The sequence below is a fragment of the Hyperolius riggenbachi genome, chromosome 3 (assembly GCF_040937935.1).
Source record: "Hyperolius riggenbachi isolate aHypRig1 chromosome 3, aHypRig1.pri, whole genome shotgun sequence".
Classification (NCBI taxonomy): Eukaryota; Metazoa; Chordata; class Amphibia; order Anura; family Hyperoliidae; genus Hyperolius; species Hyperolius riggenbachi.
In genome coordinates this window covers 294,262,801-294,288,602 of record NC_090648.1, presented here as the reverse complement: position 1 = coordinate 294,288,602, position 25,802 = coordinate 294,262,801, and the positions used below count along the sequence as shown (strand labels likewise).

The following is a 25,802-nucleotide window of genomic DNA, read 5'->3' as shown; positions in this document are numbered from 1 at the left end:
GCACCAGAGCTGCAGCCACTAGGGCATGCTCTTTAGGCAGTAGCAGTCTTAGGAAGAGAGAGAGATATGAATCTACCTGGGCTATCTGGGGTTCTCTTTGGACAACTGTTGAACACAAAAGAGAAGGCCATGTCTGGCTACATATCTGTAAGCAGTGGCTGCATGGTGTAATGGTTAAGGGCACTGCTTCTGACACAGGAGACCAGAGTTCAAATCTCAGCTCTGTCTGTTCAGTAAGCCAGCACCTATTCAGTAGGAGACCTTAGGCAAGTCTTCCTAACACTGCTATCTTGTCTAATTTTTCTCTTGGCAACTGTTGAACACAAAAGACAAGGCCATGTCTGGCTACATATCTGTAAGCAGTGGCTGCATGGTGTAATGGTTAAGCCCTCTGCCTCTGACACAGGAGACCAGAGTTCGAATCTCAGCTCTGTCTGTTCAGTAAGCCAGCACCTATTCAGTAGGAGACCTTAGGCAAGTCTTCCTAACACTGCTACTGCCTATAGAGCATGCCCTAGTGGCTGCAGCTCTGGTGCTTTGAGTCCACCAGGAGAAAAGTGTGATATAAATGTTATTTGTCTTGTCTACTTTTTCTATTGTATTGAGCATAAATGGTAATTTTTAGGCCAGCTTCAGTTGGTACAGTGGTTAGGGTGCATGCCCACCACACAGTGAGACACAGGTTCAAATCCCAGCCAATGTAAGTTGGCTTTTATGCTACAAATCCTTAAAGGGAACCTAAATGGAGAAGGATATGGACTTTTCCTTTTAAAATAATACCAGTTGCCTGAATCGCCTGCTGATCCTGTGTCTCTAATACTTTTAGCCACAGCCCCTGAACAAGCATGCAGATCAGGTGCTCTGACTAAAGTCAGACTGGATTAGCTGCATGCTTGTTTCAGGGTGTGATTCAGCCACTATTGCAGTCACAAAGATCAGCTGGACTGCCAGGCAACTGGTATTGTTTACAGGAAACATCCATATTACTCTCAGTTAAGGTTCCCTTTAAAGGAGAACTGTAGTGAAAGGTATATGGAGGCTACCATATTGATTTCCTTTTAAGCAATACCAGTTACCTGGCTATCCTGCAGATCCTCTGCCTCCAATACTTTTAGCCATAGACCCTGAACAAGCATGCAGCAGATCTGGTGTTTGACATTTTTGTAAGATCTGACAAGATTAGCTGCATGCTTGTTTCTGGTGTGATTCACACTACTGCAGCCAAATAGATCAGCAGGGCTGCCAGGCAACTGGTATAGCTTAAAAGGAAATCAATATGGCAGCCTCCATATACCTCTCACTACAGTTCTCTTTTAAGCAACCTAATGTTTCTATTGCATTGAGCATAAATGGTAAATTTTAGGCCAGCTTCACTTACTACTGTAGTGGTACAGTGGTTAAGGTGACATGCCCACCACACAGTGAGATCTGTGTTCGATTCCCAGCCATGGTATGATGCATACTGGTTTTTAAAATAGTATAATTCCCTGGCAGAAGAGACCCTCCTCCCTCCGGTAGGAGGGAGGTGGGAGGAGGGAGCCCACAAGAGGCTAATTAAAATCTCCCTAGCAGAGTGTGTAGCAGCTGTCCCATAACTAATTAGTGTAGGCAGACAACTGAGTCAAATGGTATAAAGGACCTTGCTTGGAGGAGGGAGGGTGGGCGGGTCCTCCAGCAGTGATGTGTATTTCACTCAATCAGGTTTGCCTCCAGGTATTAGAGCTCTTGAAATATCTTTTCTATTATTTTTCCAGCCGGGAAAATTTTTTAAAATTTTCAAAGTTCGCCTCCCCATTGAAGTCTATTGCGGTTCGCGAACTTTTTCGCGAACCGAACCTTTCGTGGAGGTTCGCGAACCGAAAATCGGAGGTTCGCGACATCTCTACTCAGGATATTTCCTTCATGGAAGTCATCTAGGGGGCTCTTTAGTACAAGCCATGGTGTGGTTTCAGGTCAATGTTTTACTCTGAGTTACTGTAAGTAGGAGTGTGTCCAGATATAAAATGTGTGCCGTGTTCTACTCGAGACATGTCAGTGGTATGGGAGAAACAGGCCAAAAAAGCACTTTTGAGCACAAACAGTCACAAGGAAGATTGATGTACTGTTTTCTAACCTTCATAGATTTTTAAATTTGAAGACTTTTACTTTGGGCATGAGGATATTATGGCAACTGCACAATGCTCATTCAATTTAAATAAAGTTTTCCAGAGTCTTTCGCTATGATCTGATAGAACTGTTTCCATCTAATATACAATTTCTTAACAAATCCTTGCCAGGCTTTCAGAATCAGTTAAGATGTCCAATTATTTCCAGCTCAAAATATCTTGGTGGATTGCCCCAGAGCTCCCAGGATACCAGAAAAACAAACAGAGGGAAATACCAAAAGCCTATAGTGCAAATGATCAATAACAATTTCCAGGATGGGGATTAGGTGTATACGATACTCACATTTTGTGGGTTGAAACAAATGGCAACCACTTTAAGTGCAAACAGAAGCTTCCCACTACCACTCATTTTGGGGTACTGTATTTTTACTCCATATTTTTACTCTATATATTTTTACTCTTTGTCCTTTTAGCTGCAAATACATTTTTACCTCTCTTGGTGACACGTTTGCCCTCCCCCGTCTTTCTTTAAATTTAGACCCAATACTGAATCAACAGGTAGCTCCAATTTATTATTATATACCACTTGATCCCATTAAGGAACATGTTAATTTACATGCATTTATTTCACCTGATCAAATGTACCTCTATTTATAACTGTTGCATGAAAAGCAAAAGGAATACAGTGGCCAGTAGAGCTAATAGGCTAAATCCGGAGTTTTCTACATGAAAATGTTCTGCATAAAATCACTTTGCATAGAATTATATGATTTAAGAGTGTTGCATAATAAGTACCTCTGAATATGTTTTGATGTTCATATAGTTATGTTTTGACATTGAATTGTTTGTGAACATGAGTGATACTCACAAAACCTGCCTTACACTATGTCCTCTGACACTTTGTTTTCAGCTGTATGCTCCTTTTTGATTGGCCTGATGAAGCGGGATAGAGCCCGTGAAACGCGTTGCCTATTTTTACTGTGGAGTATAAATAAATTGTTGTTTGACTGTAGATGCCACAGTCCTTCCTTTGTTTGCTTTGTCTGCATGGATGGGATAGGCCCACCACTGCCCCATCGGTTTTAAGCTCGTTTAAGTGACTTTTATTCTATTGGCACCTCTGGAAAGCTTCTACATATTGCTAAGTCCACCCTTGGTGGAGGGTTGTACCCATCTTCTTCCCATCTACAGAGAGCGACTTTTAATCCTGAGTGGGGTCAGGTTAATCTCCCCACCTGCCTTCACAGTGGTTGCCTAATGGTAACCCTGGTTTGTGAGTATTAAATTGTTATATTACTCATTATTAATTACCATCTATACAATATCACACTATTGGGCTCTTGGTGTCCCCCCTCCCTTTAACTCATTTTGGGGTGTTCACCCCTAGTGGTCCCTCTCCTTGTAATTAGGTTCCTTGATATTGGAAGTACTAACAGACAGACTCTCAATCAGGGGTAGAAACTAAAAAATACAAGTAGAACCAATGTGTAAAGTAGTACAAACTTTGGGAGGAGCCACCCAGAATAATTAAATACATTAAAAGGTTAAAATCGAGAGTGATAGGTTAGCTTACCTCTCTAGAAGAATGAAAGAGTTGTATAACAGCTACTGGAAAATATATTTATTGCACAATGACATGGTGGAATAACTATATTTTCCAGCAGCCGTTACATGGCCGGCTTACTCTTGTAGAGAAATAGGCCAACATATAACTCTTGATTTTAACCTTTTAATGTATTTTATCATGCTCTAAAGGACAAGCAAAGCATAATATCCTTTAAAAGAAAACCATTTCCTTGTTACTGCTTTTAGAGTTCCTCAGAGCTGCTGCAGTTTTATTTGCTTCCTGGTTTAATGGAAACACATACAGGGTTAACCTCCTGTGCTTACATACAGCCTGTCTGAATTGGCAAACTGCAGCACAGATCAGACAGAGGTGACTGCCCAAATTACAGTGCTTTATTACTACTAGTAGATAAGCGAGCATTAGACAGGCTATTATCTCTATATACAAACTACAAACAGGGTGAGTTTTCTGTGTTTTCCTTCTCTTTTGAGGAAGAGTTTAGGCCTCTTTAATGCTTAGTTTTATCAAAATAATTTCACTGTAGGTAGGTGTACCGTTTGTGACTGCAATCACACATATGCTAATTCACATTTATAGGATCTCCTATATTTTCCAGTGATCTCAATTTCAGGAGAACTTTTGTAAATGAAGCACAGTGTGTGTTCCTATTACTAACTAAACTCCCACTAGGCTCCAAAATGTTAAGTGCTTACATCTGCTTTCATCTACAAAAACACAGTTCACTTTAATTTTAACTTAAAGACTAAGCAATGTGAAGCTGTTTCATCTAGCACTAATCATTCCTTCTCAGATACCTAAAGTGAATCTCTCTTCTTAACCTCTTGAGGGCCGTGGGATTACACAACCCTAGTGACCAGGCTATTTTTCACAATCAGGGCCACTGCAGCTTTAACCCTCCTGGCGGTCTATTAAAAACCACCAGGGGGCAGTGCAGCAGTTTGTTTTTTATTTTATTTTTTAAATCATGTAGCGAGCCCAGGGCTCGCTACATGATAGCCTCTGTGCAGCGGCATCCCCCCACCCTCTTTAATTGCCTCCGGCGATCAAACCCGTCCGGAAATCCCGTTCTGAACGGGATTTCCATTAGGGTTTCCCCCGTCGCCATGGCGTCAAAGGGAGTCCCGATCCACCCCTCAGCGCTGCCTGGCACTGATTGGCCAGGCAGCGCATGGGGTCTGGGGGGGCGGCATGGCGCGGCGGGTAGCGGCGAATCGGCAGGTAGCGGCGGCGATAGGTGTGCACATGTAGCTAGCAAAGTGAGAGCTGCATGTAGCAAAAAAAATTATGCAAATCGGGCCAGCAGGGCCAGAGAAATCCTCCTGTGCGGCTTGCCCCGAACTACGTTCGGGGTTACCGCCAGGAGGGTTAAGGCCTCGCTGCAGGGCCGTACAACTCAACACACAAGTGATCCCCCCCCCCCCCTTTTCTGCCCATCAACAGAGCTTTCTGTTGGTGGGTTCTGATCGCTCCCAAGATGTTTATTTTTTTATAAATATTTTTTTTACAATAAATATTAGTATTTTTTCCCCTATCTGGCCCTCCCTCCCCCGCTAGCCAATCACAGCTATCGGCTGTCATAGGCATCAGCCTATGACAGTGGATTGCTTCTATGCTTCCAGAGGCAACAGCTGTGTCACACGGCTGTCCCCAGTACAGCGCTGCCTTGGATCGCAGTGCTGTACAGTGTAAATAGTTGGCGGTTTCGTCTTCTAACAGTCTCATAGCAGGCGATCACCACTGGAAGACTGATGACAGCATCGGCGCACTTGGTCTCCTGCAATTGGCGTTAGGTGGTCCTGGGGCTGCCGCCGCGTTCACGCCAATTGGCATGACGCAGTCGTTAGGTAGTTAAAGTACAATGAGCAACCAGGATACATTTTTGTTTTTAAATGAACCTTCCCCATTGGGGAGCCAGGGGTTAGGGGAGTGCTATTAAATACTACCAGGGGACTGCATCGCCTGTAGAGCATGTTCCGGATACCACACAATGCATGCCAAGACATGTAATCTGAGACTACATTTACCAGCATGCATTGTGGCCTGGTGCAAGCTCCACCAGCGGAATCTTTGAGCTGCTGGTTACTGAGAAAACTCCCCAGGGAACATGGCACACTCCACACAGATGGTGGGGTAGAGGTGCAGCCCCCAATGGGTAAGTAATGGTGCTCCCCCCAACAGAACAGTGCATTATGGATCTTATGGGTAGGTTCATTGTAACAATGTATCCTGGGTGCTCGGTGCATAATCCTCTCTACTGTCAACTAACCCTGAACAACACTCAAGGCTTGTCCTCTCAATCTTTAGCTTCAATGTTATTGGTGAGGCTTCAGTTCCTTGGCACTAAATACACCCTCCCTCTGCCATTAAATCTAGCAAGCCAATTTCTGCCAACAAAACTAACATTGCATTATCAATAACAGTGTTGTAGCCACAGACCAGCACCAATTTCAACTGCTTTCCACAAAAGATGCACTAAGCCACAGAAAAACTACAAAAATTAAAAAATGAAGTTACACTTTTTGACTCTGTTCAACTCTATGGCTACCATTGCTGTCTATAACTCACCTGATTCAATTGCTATGCATGGAAGAGCTTTATGTCGTGGCCAGGATTAAACATTTACAACAACAGTCTCTTGTGCATTTATCCGAAAAAATATCATTCTTAACTTTAATATCAATTGAAATATTACAGATTTTATCTGCCCTTGACAACTTCCTCTGTGATTCAGATGCATCAAAACAACAGCAGCTAAATGCTTTTATAGAAACCAAGTAAAGATATAGGAGAGATGAGCCTCTCCATGAAAGGGAATTGTTACTTATGCTTTAAAATGTTCTTTGATATTTATCTTTATCGGTATCATAAGTTTACGCAGCTGAACCTGAAGGCAAAATCATTCAGAAAAATTGTATATAACGTATTTGACTGAGCTTTTTCAAATGAAGATTTTCTGTTTGTTATTACTATTTTAGGGTGCATGAAACCAAATAAATACTATTCCTATCCAAGTCTGAATAAACACATAAAATATATATATATATATATATATATATATAAAAAAAAAGACTGTCAGCACAGGTTGGCCATGGGCGCTGTAATGTACAGGGTGGGCCATTTATATGGATACACCTTAATAAAATGGGAATGGTTGGTGATATTAACTTCCGGTTTGTGGCATATTAGTATATGTGAGGGGGGAAACTTTTCAAGATCGGTGGTGACCATGGTGGCCATTTTGAAGTCAGCCATTTTTAATCCAACTTTTGTTTTTTTCAATAGGAAGAAGGTCATGTGACACATCAAAATTATTGGGAATTTCACAAGAAAAACAATGGAGAGATATAAAAGTTTCATGCAGATATTGGTTTGCCTATAATGTCAGAGATTTCTTCTACCTTTCTGTCTTTGCTGTGAGATTAACCACTTCACCACTGAGGGGTTTTACCCCCTGACCACCAGAGCAATTTTCACCTTTCAGCGCTCCTTCCATTCATTCGTCTATAACTTTATCATTACTTATCGCAATGAAATGAACTATATCTTGTTTTTTCCGCCACCAATTAGGCTTTCTTTAGGTGGGACATTATGCCAAGAATTATTTTTTTCTAAATGTGTTTTAATGGGAAAATAGGAAAAATGTGGGGAAAAAAAAAATTATTTTTCAGTTTTCGGCCATTATAGTTTTTAAATAATGCATGCTACTGTAATTAAAACCCATGAAATTTATGTGCCCTTTTGTCCCGGTTATAAAACCGTTTAAATTATGTCCCTATCACAATGTTTGGCGCCAATATTTCATTTGGAAATAAAGGTGCATTTTTTTCAGTTTTGCGTCCATCCCTAATTACAAGCCCATAGTTTATAAAGTAACAGTGTTATACACTCTTGACTTAAATATTTAAAAAGTTCAGTCCCTAAGGTAACTAATTATGTATTTTTTTTAATTGTAAATTTTTGAATTTTTTTTTAATTACAAAAAAAAAAAAAATGGGGAGTGTGGGAGGTAATGAGTTAATTTTTTGTGTAAAAGTCATTTATTTGTATGTGAAAAATGTGTAGGGTGTAGTTTACTATTTGGCCACAAGATGGCCACAGTAACTTTTTGCTTTATTGCGACCTCCAAGCCTCCTTCCGGAAGCTTGGAGGAAGAATAAGGAGGCTGGACACGTGAGTTTCTTCTCACAATGATCATAGGAGAGCCCATAGGAGAGCCCATAGGAGAGCAGCTGATCATTGTGGGGCTTAGATCAACGAACGGGAATGGATTTTCCCGTTCATTGATCTCCGGGCGAGCGGGCGGCGGCGGTTTTACTAGCGGCGGGCGGCGTGTTTACGAGCGGGAGCGCGGACAGCGTCGGGAACGCGGAAAGTACGTGTTTCTCCGTCCCTGGTTTTTAAAGGATGGAAAAAGGGGCGGAGAAATACGTACGCGCGGGGGTAAAGTGGTTAAAGGATCACAATGGTGAAAAATTGTAAAATGTAAAATACATATGCATGAAATTTAGATTTCTCCAAGAGTAAATTGCACTATAAATTACTTTTCTCCTATGTTCCTGTCATTTACAATAAGCAGTAAACATTTTACAGATCTGACATGTTTTTGACTAGACCATCCCCTCATGGGGGATTCTCAAGGCTTTCTATATTTTCAAGAGCACTTACTGAATGAAAGTTGCTCAGTCCAACTCCCAAAATAGTGTGCAAATGAGTAGGCAGGTTGGCTGACAACTTTATATAGATCCTTACCAGGGAGTCGTTTTGTAATTTTGATGTAGCTTAGGAGTTTTGGACCACAGTGCAAGTTTTAAGTTTTGCATAGCCCCCCTCCAGCATTCCATACATAACAATTGATATGGAGCTCCAACACCTAAGCTAAGGACATCCACAGTATTAGAGGTGTAAGCAGGGAACAGTTTATCCATGATTACCACTATTCAAAGCATCTATAGATATAATAATTGTCAGCACAATACCAATAAAGAGCTAAAATTGCTATTGAGAGAGGACCCCTCCATTTTATACCAATTATTTTGTACATCTGGAAGCTCAACTTTCGGTTAGAAAATAAAGCTATTGCCCATCTACTATGCCCCTGGTGTTCGCTCTAGCTTCCTCAAGGACATTGACAATCTTCTATCTTGCCTATCCTTAGATCCTAGATACCCGAAGAATTTGTTGCAACTGCTTCAAACCTCTCATAACTTCAGATCAAAATGATTTAATAACTTAGTGACCCCCAGAGTCCAAAACTAAACTGATAGAGCCAGACCCTTCTGTCATGTTGCTCCTACCCTTTGGAATGCTTTGCCACACCCAATCAAGACAACTAAAACTCTGACGGTGTTTTAATGAAAACTGCCCCCTCCCCCATACCTTCTCCATAACACATTACAAATTGTAACTATGTACTTATCTAAAAAAAAGTCTATGTGCTTTGAGACCTGTGGGAGAAATGTGCTTCACAAATGTTGTGTTGTTGACTAGTCAGATCTGTCAGATTGTAAATGCCTACTGTAAGTGACAGAAGCATAGGGAAAAAGTACTTTATCATGCATTTTACTCTGGGACAAATCTACATCTTATTTGTATGAATTGAAATCTTACATTTTGCAATAGTGGTCCTTTAACCTCCTGTGTTTCCTCTGCCACACCTATACATTTCTAAGGAGAATCCATGCCTATATATGAAAAGAGGCAGAAAGCACTCTCAATGGGGGTATACAAACCCTGAAATAATTGGGAAATGCAACTACTTGTTAAAAAGTCACAAATAGGCATTTTGCCCAAAAAATTTGAGATAATCAGAAATGCTGATTTCTGATTTCACAAAAAAATCGAATTACCAATTGTGCAGTTTTTTGCGGAAATTCAAATTTCCTAAACCGATTATCCATTCTTGCAGAAAGGGGTGTTTATTTTTTTCCTTCTTGTTAATGAACTTATTTAATAAAAAAAAAAGTTGATTTGTGATATCCGTTATATTTTGCGGATGACCGCAATTATGCAGACATCCTTGATACACTATCAAATTATCTACTAGGCCAAAAACTTCCAACCCGGAAGCATTGAACCAATTACAGGCAGAATGTTTCTGTATTCCGATGACGAGTAACTTCCATGTGCAGAAGGGTTAATAGGAGCACAATGCTTGGCCAACGGACATCAGTAAAGATTCGGCATGCCAGATGGATAAGATGCTAATAATTCTTAATTGATAAAAACTGTTCATTTTGCAAATCTATGCAGCTTGAAAGTTGGATCTTAAAGGAGTTCTCTGGGGAGGGGGGGGGTGTTAAAAATGAAAACAGACACTTACCTGGGGCTTCTATCAGCCCCCGTAGCTGTAATGACCCACGTCACCCACCAACTATCCGCCGTCTCCGGTTTAGCACGGCATCCCATCCAACTGCGGCTGCGTGGCCGTGCGCATGCTCACTCCCGTGTGCGTTATTGGCAGCTTACTGCACAGGAGCAGTACAAGAAAACTTTTCACTGCGCCTGCGCAGTAAGCTTTCGATGACGCGAGGGGGAGCACACATTATTCGTCTTGTTAGACTAATAATTGCCCGGTGCCAGTGGGGAACGGGTGATCGGAGGAGGACGGCACGGGACATTTACAGCTACAGGGGGCTGATAGAGGCCCCAGGTAAGTGTCCGATTTTTTTTCAAACACCTCCCCACCACCCAGAGAACCCTTTTAACCAATACGCAGTATCTGACTATTTCAGTTGGTCAGATTCTAAGCTGCATCCTGTCTAAAGTATAAGGCTACTTTCACTCCAAGAATGTTATGCAATACATGCATTAAAACAGGCATACAAGGCTATGTACCTGTTATTAGAATGCATGTGTTATTTTTATTTCAGTTGCTATAAAAAGCACACGTTTTTACAGGTGTTATCCTGAAATTAACTCTAGACAGCCTGTTGAATATGGACAGATGGTTGTATGGACAGTGAGTCAACAAATGCTAACATGTTGCATTATTATGGGCATCACAATTTGCATAGCATAAATAAGCCATTAGGATCACTTTGTTAATGTTCACTACCCTAAATAGACATAGGCACTGAAAGGCACTGAAAGGAGAACACCTGATGTGAATATATGCAAGTAGTAGTGGCTGGATAGTGTAATAGTTAAGGGCTCTGCCACTGACACAGGAGACCAGGGTTCACACCTCATCTCTCCCTATTCAGTAAGCCAGCACCTATTCAGTAAGGAGTTCTTGGGCAATACTCCCTAGTACTGCTGCTGCTGCTGCTGCCTACAGAGTGTGCTCTAGTGGTTCCCTTGCAAGTGCTTGGAGTCTGACAGGAGAAAAGTGCTAAAGAAAAAAAGGAATTAAGTAGAAAGTAGGTATTCATGTCAGAAGGACAGCAATGCAAACTAGAATTTGGGAGATCACAAAACCACCATGTACACGTTTTGATCCCAAAGACTTACACAAGTACTGAATAAATTAAACTAAAAATGGGAATTTAATTTTTGGAGGACATCGCTCATTTAGACCCCCATTGCATAATATGACCCCCTTGCATAATAAAAGTGTGATATATGAGGTGAGAAGCAGGAATATTGTAGTACATGGACATCATATGCATTTGTTGATGATTTGGGAGTTAAGTCAATAATATCTGCTTTCATAATACTTTAAGCCTATTCTTTCCTTAAAAAATGAAAACACACAAAGTTCCTCCTTGTAATATAATAAACTGCCATGTAATGCTTCATTTAGTAAGTCTTGTAGGTAAAACAGGTTATTGATGTTGTTAAAGACAGCAGCACTTAAAGCATGTAAATGTCAAATAGGTCTCCTGTATGTTAGACATCATGTCTTGCTATAATGATATGAATCTGGTAGAAAAATATTAGCATATAAAGATGTCAAGCTTAAAAAAACTGAAATATTTATTTTTATGCCTATGAACACATACAAGAACACTTTTTCTCCAGCACAAGACACACTGTCAGTAAGTAGCACAGCATGATGTTTTCATGGTCTGCATGGTGCATTTACTGGTGTCAAACACTGACAAGTGATAAGGGTGTACTGATATAGTTTTCCTACAAGTCTTCACTTCACTGGAGATCCTGTACTCCAACGGAAAGTGACAGAATCATGCTGGAAGTTACCAATTCAGCACACAGTGCTAAGTCAACGTCTTCCTGCAAATATACATGACACGAACCAGATAACCTGAGCTGTGCGTATACACTAGATATTTCATAAAGGAAAGGCCAGAGATAAAATATTCATTAACTTACATACACTAGCTGAACTCAGAGGAAACGGAATATAGACAAAGATGCACAACAGTATTTACAGCGCTCTCATGTTGTGCTTAACATAAAAAAAATACTACATCCCAATATTAACACATTTAATACAGAGAAATGTACAACAGCCACAAGTTAACAAAAAATGTGGTTTGACTAATGTATTCATTATATTCTATACCAGTGCTTTCCAACTGGAGCTCCGCAGGCTGCACCCTGGCCCGTCAGGCCTGTGTCTGAGCGAATGGTGGGGCAGGAGGGGCACTGCCTGATGTGTTTCATTTCATAGGGAAAACAATGCCTGATTTTTTTTTCTTTTTCTTGTGAGGGAAAAAGCTGCTTGATGTGTTTTTTGGGGACATTAACACCATGAGATTTTGTGGATTTTGGTGGGGAAATGCGACCAGATTATGTGTAAATTTTAGGGGGATTTGGGGGAGGGGTTCGGGGAAATGCTGCCAGATTGTTGTTTTTTTTGTGTGTGGGACACACTACCAATGACAAACTACGCTACCAAAGTATGTGCATTTTGGGGGGAAATACTGAATGATTATTTGTATTGGTTTTGTTTTGGGGGGTGGGGGGGGGGGGCACAAGTAAATCTGCTTGTCATATCGTTCCTTTACTTGTGTAAATTTTATCCCATCATTGGTAACTCAAATATTTACAGTTAAGAAGTAATATTCATAACAGGAAGCCAGCAGATACACAATTCAGTTTGAAAAACTAATAGCAATTTAATTACAGCCAGCTTTAGTTTGAGCTGCAAAAAAATGAATAGGTAATTCAAGTTAAAGGACAACTGTAACAAGAGGGATATGGAGGCTGCGATATTTATTTAATTTTAAGTAATACCTGTTCCCTGGCTGTCCTGCTGATTCTCTTCCTCTGATACTTTTAGCCATAGACCCTGAACAAGCATGCACCAGATCAGGTGTCTCTGACATTATTGTCAGATCTGACAAGATTAGCTGCATGCTTGTTTCTGATGCAATTCAGGCACTACAGCAATCAAATAGACCAGCAGGGCTTCCAGGCAACTGGTATTGTTTAAAAGGAAAGAAATATGGCAGCCTCCATATCCCTCTTGTTACAGTTGTCCTTTAACCACTTGCCGACCGCGCACTCATAACGCGCGTCGGCAAAGTGGCAGCTGCAGGACCAGCGACGCACATCTGCATCGCCGGCTGCGGGCTAATTAATCAGGAAACCGCCGCTCGCGCGGGAGCGGCTGCTTCCTGTCAATTCACGACGGGGAGCTCCGTGAATAGCCTGCGGGCCACCGATCGCAGCTCACAGGCTAAATGTAAACACAAGCAGAAATAATCCGCTTTGTTTACATTTTTACAACGCTGCTAACAGTAGCAGCGTTGTATTAGATCAGCGATCCCCGGCCAAGCTGATCCGGGGATCGCTGTCACATGACAGGCAGGAGCCTGTTAGAGGCTGCACAGGAATGATTCGTTCCTGTGCAGCCTCCGATCTCCGGAACAGGGAGGGAGAAGAGGGAGAGGGGGAATCCTGCGGTGGAGGGGGCTTTGAGGTGCCCCCCCCCCCGCCACCCACACACATGCAGGAGCGATCAGACCCCCCCAGCACTTCATCCCCCTAGTGGGGAAAAAAGGGGGCGATCTGGTCGCTCTGCCTGGTATTTGATCTGTGCTGGGGGCTGTAGAGCCCACGCAGCAAAGATCTTAGTAATCAGCGCTGGTCCTTAAGGGGGGGTAAAGGCTGAGTCCTGAAGTGGTTAAAGGGAATCAAAGGTAAGAATGAAATGGAGGGTTGCCATATTTATTTCCTTTTAGCAATACAAGTTGCCTGGCTGTCTCCTTGATCCTGTGTCTCTAAAACTTTTAGCCATAGACCCAGTTATGCAGGTATACTAAACAATTATGCATGTTTCAGATTTGTGACTCAGACACTAGTAATACCAGAAAATCAGCAGGACTGCCAGGCAACTGGTATTGTTTAAAAGGAAATAAATATGGCAACCTCCATATCACTCTTACCTCGGGTTCACTTTAAAGCAGTCTTAAAAATGACGTTTTCTGGTTGCACATGGTGCCAAAAAAAATTTGTTTCCAGTTAAAAATCATGCTACCTGCTGGATATATTAGGTAAACAGTTAATACATTTTTATATAAAAGATCAATATGCAATATTACCTGCATGAAAACTCAGACAGTCATTGTTGAAGAATAATCAAACATTTATCAATATTCCAGTTTAGCTAGAGTTCGAGAACTATGAACATCTTACATAATCTGCTTTAAAGAATTGTCACTACACATGAAAAAGAGTGCACAGTAATAGTCTCTTAATAAATAGTCAACAGACCATAATGTTCAGTAAAGGAAAAAGTTACCGTCTACAGTACAAATGAGATCTGACATCAAGATGTTCTCGGGCCAAGCAGCTAATTTGACGTCCTTATCTCTAACATGTGCCTGGCAGGTTACATTATTGACTAGAACACCAGTTTTCTTATAGTAACAGATTGCCCAGAACTTCTAGGAGTGTGTAAGGGGCTAACAAGGACCAAAAAAAGCCCTCTTACTAAAATGCTATTCAAAGCAGAAGTATGCCTTCTTAAAACAGAAGGTATTTGCTATAATTCAGGTTGGAGTGTGCTTCTGAGGTGTCCCACAGTGCATCACTGCTGAATATGCAAATCATCCTTTGTCACTGAAAGCTAAACACACCTCAAAAACGGCTGGAATGTAATGTGTCAGCTTGTTAATTGTACAGAGCCACAATAATCATGCATACAGACCACTTCCGACTGGTTAGTCCTCATCAGTGCATGGCATGGATTAATTTGACCCTATATGGTAGGACTTGAAACATCAAAGGTAAGTCCTACCCCATAAAGCCAAATTAATCCATGCCATGCACTGATGAGGACATGCAGCATGCAAACAGTTATAAGCATGTTGGATTATTGTTTTGCATAGCATTTTAGTAAGAGAGCATTCTTGGTTCTTTATATCCCCTTACACACTCCAAGAAGTTCTCGTTCATCATGAGCTTGCTGGGCAATTTGGGTGTTTCAAGTTCTACCCCATAGAGCCACATTAATCCATACCATGCACTGATAAGGACAAACCAGTCCAAAACAGTCTGCATGCATTCTGGATTATTGTGGGTCTGTACAATTAACAAGCTGGCACATCACTGCATTCCGGCGGTTCTAGAGGTGCATTTAGCTTTCAGTGACAAAGGATGATTTGCATATTCAGCAGTGATGCACTGTGGGACACCTCAGGTGCACATTCTAACCTGAATAATCGCAAATACCTTCTGTTTTAAGAAGGCAATTTCCCATGTTCTTATATGTGATATTTTACACCTTGTCAATAAAATATTTTCACACCACCAGCAACCAAGAAAATACTCAAAATAATTTTGATACTTTTTGTTAGGGATAGCAGAGACAACGCCGCCACGCCGGGCAGCATGGTGACGGTCTCCGCTTCCCAGCCGGCAGGCTCCGCCAATCATGCGTAGATGCCGGCGCAGGCTGACGAGGACGCCGCCGCCGCGTCTGGTGACATGGCGGCGGGTCCTGCATTGCGACAGGCGGACTTTAGTCCACGTGCGGACGCGGATCCTGGGCCTGGCCTCTCCAACGTCCAGAGGCAAAGGGTCTCGCTTGCGCACGCAAGGAGGCAGGATTTTTACCTCCTACGTAGGAGGGTCAGCTGACTCTCCAGTCAGCTGACCTCCAGAGGTCTCCTGATTGGCTGGGGCTCTGGGGCGGTGCTGAGTAGTCCTTCAGCTACACAAGGACTTGCTGGGCAGTAGCAAGTTGTCTGCTGTCGTGAATACACTCTGTGTGAACGCTCAGACCTTAGTTCAGTTCCCTGGTGTTGATGCTAAGGATTTCACACCTTAGTTAGGATTGTATTTGATATTTACCTGTGTCTTGACTCTGACTCTGGATCCCTGACTACTCTCTCTCTTAACGATTGTGTACCTTGCCTATCTGATTCCTGTTGCCAACTTTTGCCTGATTACCGATTACTCTTCTGCCTACTGCTCCTGTACTGCTGCCACCTTCTCTGTTGCCAAACCCTTGCTAGTCTGACCTTTCTCCCTTCAGTGGAACGTCTCCCACTGGAGGGTTTTCTCTGAGGCTTGCCTCTCTGAGACGCCTGCCCCAAGCAGACGATTGCTGCTCGGGGCCGAGATCCCTCTCTCGGCCTGGTTAGAGGATCTCACACACAGGGTTCCCATTCAGAGGTAACCACGCCTCTGAGGAATTGCCGTGTGGTGGATATTTCCACGGTATTGTAACGTTACTGTTTATATTTGTTATCCTTGTCCTAGCATTCAGAGGTTAGTGATATATCTGTATTATTGATGATTCTGCAGATCATCCATAATCAGGTATATATCTGCATTGCTGGTGATACTGCAGATCATCAACAATCAGATTCTCTCTGTGTGTTGACACCGAACGTTACATGAACGTTACAGAACAGCAGACCATCATTATGGAAGCATTACGCGAACAGATTGAGACTTTAGCCACCTCACTTAATAACCTTATTGAGGTGGGTAATACGCAACAGACTCAGATCGCTCAATTGTCTGGATCTGTGCAGACCTTACAAACCACTGTCGCGACAATGCAATCCCCTCCGGTAACAGATCTTTGCATGTCAGTTCCTGAGAAGTTTTCAGGGCAGAGATCTGACTTCCAGAACTTCCGTAACCGGGTCTTGTCCTATTTTGAGCTACGGCCGACCCTATCTGGTTCTGAGCAGCAAAGGGTGACCTTTATCAAGACTTTATTGTCCGTGGGCTCCCAAACCTGGGCATATGGTCTCCCTCCCGAAGACATGGCTTTGACCTCTGTTGAGGAATTTTTTAAAGCCATGGCCATAATTTATGATGATCCGGATGCTTCTATCACTGTGGAAAGGAAGCTTAAGACTCTCTGGCAGGGTAGAGATTCGGTTGAGGTTTATGCAGCGGAGTTTAGGAGGTGGGCTGTGTCATCTAGGTGGGTAGACTGTTTTCTTTCAGGCCTATCAGACGCAGTCTCTGAATTAATGCTAGGTCACCCAGAACCAAAATCGGTTCATTTCACTGGCAGTGCGAGTGGACGGCCGCTTGCGTTACCAGCATCAATCCAGAGGAAGGAATGCCGTAAGGGCACTTTCTTACGCATCCTCCTCGTCTACCCCACCTACCGATAAACCGATGCAAATCGGACATTCTCGGTTAACTCGGGCCGAGAAAGAGCGCAGGAAGGCCGAGAAATTGTGTTTATATTGTGCAGAGGAGGGCCACATTGCTCAAAATTGCCCCAAGAAGTCGGGAAACGCTGCCGTCTAGGTGTAGTTAGAGGTAATACCCTAGACGAGTAGAAGTTACCTCTTAATCAGAATAATCGGTTGCTCCTCCCGTGTTCCATTTCTTGGGGAAATTTGACCATGAGCACTCAGGCGTTCATAGACTCGGGGTCGGCAGCCAACTTTATAGACTACGAGTTTGTGAAGGGCTTGTGAATCCCAATGCATCCTTTGGATCGACAAATAGTGGTCACGGCAATTGACGATTCCCCATTACAGTACAGACAACCTCTCTCTCAGACTCCGATGTTGTCTTGCACTGTAGGTATTTTACACAAAGAAAAGTTACAGTTCCTTGTTCTGCGTATGTCTACCTCCACCATTGTCCTCGGAATGCCCTGGTTACAACTTCATTCCCCACAGATAGACTGGGCATCAGGCCAGTTGCTCGCTTGGTCACCTTTTTGTCACAGCCATTGTCTAGGAAAATTTGCTATCTGTACCACCAAGCTAGAGGTAAAAGGGGTCCCGACCCAATATGCCGAGTTTTCCGACGTATTCTGTCCTAGTCAACTGACAAACTCCCACCTCATCGGAGTTTTGACTGCCCCATAGACTTACGATCAGGTTGTATGCCCCCTAGAGGGCATCTTTATAAACTATCGGGGCCGGAGAAAATAGCTATGCGAGAGTACATTAAGGAAAATTTGGCCAAGGGTTTTATCCGTCCCTCCCGATCTCCGGCTGGGGCCGGATTCTTTTTTGTACAAAAGAAGGATGGTGGTCTTAGACCATGTATTGATTATAGAGGCCTAAACAAAATCACTGTAAAAAATCACTACCCTCTGCCTCTGATAGATTATCTCTTCGCTCAGATAACCAATGCCAGTATCTTCTCAAAATTAGACTTGCGGGGGGCATACAAATTGGTGCGCATCAGAGATGGTGATGAGTGGAAGACGGCCTTCAATACACCCGACAGGCATTATGAGTATCTGGTGATGCCCTTCGAGTCGTGTAAAGCGCCGTCCGTCTTCCAAGAATTAATCAACGAGGTTTTCAGAGAGGTATTGGGGAAATTCGTCTTGGTCTACCTTGACGATATATTGATTTTCTCTCTGAACCTTGGAGAGCATCGTAAGCATGTCAGATATGTACTGAAAAAGCTAAGACAGAACTCACTCTATGCAAAACTAGAGAAGTGTCTCTTTGAGGTCACTCAAGTTCCCTTTTTGGGCTATATCATTTCGACGACAGGTCTCCTGATGGATCCAGAAAAGGTTTTGGCTGTCTTAGAGTGGCCACAACCAGTGGGTTTGAAAGCACTTCAAAGGTTCCTTGGTTTTGCTAACTACTACCGGAGATTTATCAAGGGATTCTCTTTGGTAGTAGCCCCTCTGACTAGCCTTACCAAGAAGGGGGCTGACCCATATCATTGGTCATTGGAAGCTCAGTCAGCCTTCAGTACCCTGAAAAAGATGTTTTGCTCTGCACCTATACTGAGACATGTTGATGTTTCCCTTCCCTTCATGGTGGAGGTGGATGCCTCAGAGATTGGGGTAGGGGCGGTCCTGTCTCAACGTTCAGGTCCACAGGGCAAGACACACCCCTGTGCCTACTTTCTCACGTAGGTTTTCTCCTGCTGAAAGAAACTACGATGTGGGCAACAGGGAACTCCTTGCCATTAAACTGGCTTTCCAAGAATGGCGTCATTGGCTAGAGGGGGCAGAACACACTATTGTGGTATACACTGACCATAAGAACTTGGAATACATTGAGGGCGCCAAAAGGCTGACTCCCAGACAGGCCCGCTGGTTTTTATTCTTTTCTAGGTTCAGATTCGTAATTACGTATACCCCTGGTAGTAAAAATGTGAAGGCAGATGCTCTCTCCAGGTGTTTCGAGCCCGAAACAGCTCAGCCTACACTCCCAGAGGGTATTATATCCCGTAAAGTAGTGCTAGCTGCCACCGAAACTTGGGAGGATTGGGCTGCTACCTTAGGCTCCTACCAATTAGATATCCCGGAAGGGAAACCAGAAGGGGTTCTTTTCGTGCCACTTCCCTTCCGGTTACAAATCCTGCAGCTATTTCACGCCCATAAGAATGCAGGTCACCCTGGGGACGCTCGCACTATGGATTTGCTCACTAGGTGTGTGTGGTGGCCCTCCTTGACCTCGGAATGTAAAGAGTTTGTCAGAGAGTGTGTGGTGTGTGCCAGGAGCAAGCCTTCCCGCCTGGCTCCAGTGGGTACCCTACAACCCTTGCCAGTACCAAGTGAACCATGGACCCATCTGTCCATGGACTTCATTGGTGAGCTCCCCATGTCGGAAGGCATGACTGTCATTTGGATAATCGTGGATAGATTCAGTAAAATGGCCCATTTTGTTCCCCCAAAAGGGTTTTCCCTTGGCCCAGGAGTTGGCCGATCTCTTTGTGCAACACATCTTCCGCTTGCATGGAATCCCGAAGGATGTGGTTTCCGATAGGGGAGTCCAGTTTGTGTCAAAGTTTTGGAGGGCCTTTTGTCACACATTGGGTATGAACCTGTCGTTTTCATCGGGGTATCACCCACAGTCCAACGGGCAGACCGAAAAGGTTAACCAAGCTCTGGAACAATTCCTTAGATACTACGTCGCCGATGCGCAGACCCAGTGGGTGTAAATGTTTGCCTTTTGTGGAGTTCGCGCACAACAACCTGAAGAACTCATCAACAGGGTTGTCCCCTTTTCAAGTTGTGTCAGGAAAGTCCCCTAAGTTTTCCCCATTGCCCATGTGTTCCTCCTCCCTCCCAGCCCTGGAAGATTGGCAGGAGGCTTTAAGGGAACTTTGGGGACAGGTAAAGGAAAATTTGGAAGTAGCTTTCCAAAAACAAAAGAAACAGGCTGACAAGAGACGGTCGGTGGAGTGGCACTTTGCCCCAGGAGACAAGGTGTGGGTGTCAACCAAACATTTGGCACTTCAACAACCGTCTACCAACTTAGGTCCCCGGTTCATAGGGCCTTACCCGGTGGTCAGGAAAATCAATTATGTGTCTTATGTAATTGATCTCCCAACCAGCATGAGATGTGGGAGATCATTCCACGTCTCCTTACTGAAACCGGCAATTTATGTGGATTCCCCCCCCCCCCCCCAGTGGTAGTAGAGGGTCAGAAGGAGTACGAAGTTGAAAGGATTCTAGACTCTCGGTTGGTGCAGAATTCGGTGCAGTATCTGGTCCATTGGAAGGGGTATGGTGTAGAGGACAGGTCCTGGGTGCCGGAGAATCGTATGCATGCTAGGAGATTGAGGAAGAGGTTTCATCAGTTACATCCCGAGAAAACGGGTAGGAGGTGTCCGGAGTCCACTCCTCAAGGGGGGGTACTGTTAGGGATAGCAGAGACAACGCCGCCACGCCAGGCAGCATGGCGACGGTCTCCACTTCTTAGCCGGCAGGCTCCGCCGATCACGCGGAGATGCTGGTGCAGGCTGACGAGGACGCCGCCGCGTCTGGTGACATGGCGGCGGGTCCTGCATTGTGACAGGCGGACTTTAGTCCGCGTGCGGACGCGGATCCTGGGCCTGGCCTCTCCAATGTCCAGAGGCAAAGGGTCTCGCGTGTGAGCGCAAGGAGGAAGGATTTTTACCTCCTACGTAGGAGGGTCAGCTGACTCTCCAGTCAGCTGACCTCCAGAGGTCTCCTGATTGGCTGGGGCTCTGGGGCGGTGCTGAGTAGTCCTTCAGCTACATAAGGACTTGCTGGGCAGTAGCAAGTTGTCTGCTGTCGTGAATACACTCTGTGTGAACGCTCAGGCCTTAGTTCAGTTCCCTGGTGTTGATGCTAAGGATTTCACACCTTAGTTAGGATTGTATTTGATATTTACCTGTGTCTTGACTCTGGCTATCCCTGACTACTCTCTCTCAACGATTGTGTACCTTGCCTATCTGATTCCTGTTGCCAACTTTTGCCTGATTACCGATTACTCTTCTGCCTACTGCTCCTGTACTGCTGCCGCCTTCTCTGTTGCCAAACCCTTGCTAGTCTGACCTTTCTCCCTTCAGTGGAACGTCTCCCACTGGAGGGTTTTCTCTGAGGCTTGCCTCTCCGAGACGCCTGCCCCAAGCAGACGATTGCTGCTCGGGGCCGAGATCCCTCTCTCGGCCTGGTTAGAGGATCTCACACACAGGGTTCCCATTCAGAGGTAACCACACCTCTGAGGAATTGCCGTGTGGTGGATATTTCCACGGTATTGTAACTTTACTGTTTATATTTGTTATCCTTGTCCTAGCGTTCAGAGGTTAGTGATATATCTGTATTATTGATGATTCTGCAGATCATCCATAATCAGGTATATATCTGCATTGCTGGTAATACTGCAGATCATCAACAATCAGATTCCCTCTGTGTGTTGACACCAAACGTTACACGCACGTTACACTTTTTAACCCTCTTTTTGGCACTTTTTCCAATGCAAAGTGCTGAAAGGTTATCTTAAAGAGAAAATGAAAAATTATCCCCTAGAACAAGAAAAAAAAAGGTCCAATGTTTTAACCTCTTAAGGATCACAGGCTTCAACCCCCCTAGTGACCAGGCCATTTTCTACTAATTAGGTCACTGCAGCTGTAAGGCCTCACTGCAGGGCCACACAACTCAGCACACAAGTGATCCCTTCCCCTTTTCTGCCCACCAACAGAGCTTTCTGTTGGTGGGCTGTGATCGCTCCCAGGATGTTTATTTTTTAATAAATATTTATTTCCTTTTGTCAACAATACATTTTTTAGGAGTTGCTTTCGTGTCACCCGGCTGTCCCCAGTACAGCTCTGCCGTAGATTGCAGCGCAGTACACAGTAAATAGACGGTGTTGCTGCTGGGAGACTGATGACAGAGCGGAGCAAAACTTCACCCCAGGACCTGATGTCAATTGCCGATAGGCTGTCCTGGGGCAGCCGCCGCGATCACGCTCATCGGCGTGACACGGTCGTCTAGTGGTTAAATCAAGTGTTGATTGCTGATACCCAGAAAGCTCGTTCCTGGTAGCAACTGTATCTATCCTCAACAGATGTTTTTTTCTGTAGTATGCTGCATTATATTCCCCACAGCCATATGCTTCCTCCATACTCAGTAGTACAGTACATATTACTCAATGAAATTGAACACTAATGTCTATACATTGATCTTTGGAAGTCTGTCCCACAAAATTATTATGAATTATTATTATGGACTTAATACTTAGGGCCCATTTACACTAGAGCCATTAGCCGGGCGATTGCTGCCAATTGCCGAAGCACTAGTGCTTCTTAAAGCACTAATACAATATTCACCCTATGGCAGTGATCTCACTGCCACAATTGCCGCAGATCACAAGCGCTTCGCAATAAATTGGCAATCGAAAAAAGTGTTGCCTGCAGCATTTTCTCACAAATCGGGCGTGCCCACGATGCAGTGCTTAAAAAAGAGCTGATCGTGATTATTGGGACGCACGAGAGTGTACAGAGATTTTACCATGCTAATTGTGGTCAAATCATCCGCACAAAGCGCTACCGTTTTGCACTTTTAAGTGTGAATGGGCCCTTATGGGTCTATAACAAAAGCAACATTGTGCCTTGATACACATGGGACCTCTGGCAATAGGACAGCACCAATTTATACCATTGGGGACTTAAATTTGGCAAGCCAACATTTACTTGTCACTTTATTAGTGTCTACTTTCTTGTATACCTCTAAAATTTACCCTTATTTAACTCAGAACTTACTCTTCCTTAAAACCTTGGCTGCTACTGATATACTGTGAGGTATCATAGCATTAGTAGCTTTCCAGGTTGGTGTATATATCCCTTACTTTTTGCTGCTATATTACTGGTTAAGGGCTCTGCCTTTAATGCAGGAGACCAGGGTTTGAATCTCGGCACCTCCTGTTCAGTAAGCCATCACCTATGCAGGGAGGACACCTTGGGCAAGACTCCCTAACGCTGCTGCTGCATTAGTGGCTGCAGCTCTGGCGTTTTGAGTCCGCCAGGAGAAAAGCACAATATAAATGTTCTGTATCTTGTCTTTTAACAGTTCCTTACCTGTCTTTACATTTTCCAGCTGCTTTTTCAACTGTAACATGTTTGCTGCTATATAGTAAAGAGAATTAGCAGCAGCCAGAAGATAATATTAGCAAAGAGTGGAAAACAATTCAAGCAAGAACATAAGACAGGGGAGAAACACTCATTGGGGAAGACTTCACACAAGAAAAAAGATCAAACAAGAAAAAAGATACTGGAGAAGAGGGAGGAGAACCAGGAGTTCTAGACAGAAGACCCAGTGTTTAAAGAAATACAACAATAAAAGATCAGAAGATGGCAAGGGGCATTAACTTTTTTGCTTCAAAGCCATTGGCAGTGTTTCATATAATTAAGTGTACTTAAACTCTGGAATAGTTTTGCAAAGAAACAGCAGCAGCATAAGTTATAAATAATAATAATAAAAAAACAAGAAAAAGACCACCAGAATGTAAATTCTGGTGGTTGTAAGATGGCTGGCATTTACAGGCCCTAGGTGGTCCATATCTAATGTCATTGCAAGTGTCCAACAGGATACCTTTCACTTCAAAAATGATGAATGAGGGCCATGTGTGGGGACATGTTTCTTCCAAATACCATTTCACTGATTGGTCCACTGCTGCAATGAGGCTCAATTAATTAGGAGTTGATATCCAGGATTCAATAATGAAATATTGCAGATATTTGGCTCTAGATTTTCAAACCTGAATTGGCAATGTTTGGATGAATTTCTCAAACACAGACAGTGACATTAATCATCAATTCATTTGTCCAAAGTATTCCATTTTTTCAAACAGTGGCCCTGATTAACCAACTGTCAGTACATTTGGCATACACACAATTGTCAATTTCACTCAAGCAAAGTGATGAGCATTGCAGGAATAGCACAACATGTATTATGTACACAATGCATGCATTCCTAGTGTTACTAGCATAACGAGCAATGTTAGTTACACAAGCAATGTTTATTTGTGCAAAAAACTGTGATGTCAGTAAAATGAATGCACACCGTGTGCACACAGCAAGTTTACTGAGGGTTAATGAATCAAGATCAGTGTAGCATCAAATCTGAGCTATTGCTCAAAGGTACAAGTGATCTGCCATATTTTCATTGGATTTGCATTGAATAAAGCTCTAAGTTGACAGGATTGCAAAACAAGACTTCAACTCAGAAATAAAAAAAACAACATATTATTTAAAAAGAAAATCATAAACACATTTTTTAAGTAAACTTTGCAAAGTGCTGTTGCTCTGACAGATAACGTATCTTTGATTTATTTTGATGGCATTCTTTATGTGACATTTGTAATCTATGCCTTAGGATACTAAGTGATCCATTTCAAGATTGCATATTGATTTTGATATTCTTTCCTTAATACCTCTATACAAGTCTGTGCCTGTACCATAAATGAGTATCTCTATATGACCATGCAAACTATCCACACTCCACACTTTAATATCCATCAATGGTGTCACATGATACGTTTAATTATAAAAGCAATAGACACTCTAAAATCTGTCATACAAAAGTTATGCATATGTGAAGAATACATACTGTATATTGTTTTGAATTAAATTTTTAGATTTAACTTAAAACTAATAGTTATACTACTTAACTGCACATACCACTGTGGTATGTTAGACTGCATTCAAATGTCACGCAAGTGCTTTAATAATTTATTTATTTTTTCCTCTGGAACACAAAGCAAGAACATAACGGTATATAATTTACTCGTGTGAGATCATGCACAGTATACGTAGAAAGATCATGCACAGTATACGAAGAAAGAGAAGGCTATTAAATAAATGTCATTATCATAGGTGCTTTAGCAAGTATTCAGATAAGAAAATAAGTAAAAAATGCAACGTGCACAGAGGAGTAAAACACAGCATCACATTTTACTTTCAATAATTAGAAAAGTCTGAAATCTGTTACGATACCTACAAGTGAAAGTGATATCATGGACACATACAGATGTGTCCATGATATCACTACATTTTATCTGTACTGTACCCAATATATAACACTGCTGAACTAAGAATATGTATATGTGGGTTATAAAAAAAGGATTAAAAACTTCCTGTTTTCCTATGTTGCTGTCACTTGCAGTAGGTAATAGAAATCTGACAGAACTGACAGGTTTTAGACTAGTCCATCTCTTCATAGGAATTCTCAGGGTTTTCTTTATTTCCAAAAGGACTTTGTGAGTGTCAGTTGCTCCGTCCAACTACCAAAATAGTGTGCAGTGAACAGGGAGGCTGGCCAGCATCTTTGTATATATCCTTTTCAAGGGGTGTCTTTATGAAGAATAAAGGCCATGTTGAGAATCCCCCATGTAGAGATTGAGTAGCCCAAAACCTGTTGGTTCTGTCAGATTTCTACTACCTACTGTAAGTGACAGCAACATAGAAGAAAAGCAATTTATGGGTCATTTCACTCTGGGAGAAATTTACTTATCTGTATGTGTTTACATGTATTTTAAATGTTACATATTTTGCGATAG

The 25,802-nt window shown here is 42.9% G+C and overlaps 1 protein-coding gene across 2 annotated transcripts in view; it reads right to left on the bottom strand.

Moving 5' to 3' along the window:
• The window catches only part of IMMP2L (inner mitochondrial membrane peptidase subunit 2), a 1,449,658-nt gene that overhangs the window by 332,241 nt on the left and 1,091,615 nt on the right, over positions 1–25,802 (bottom strand). The window lies entirely within an intron of this gene.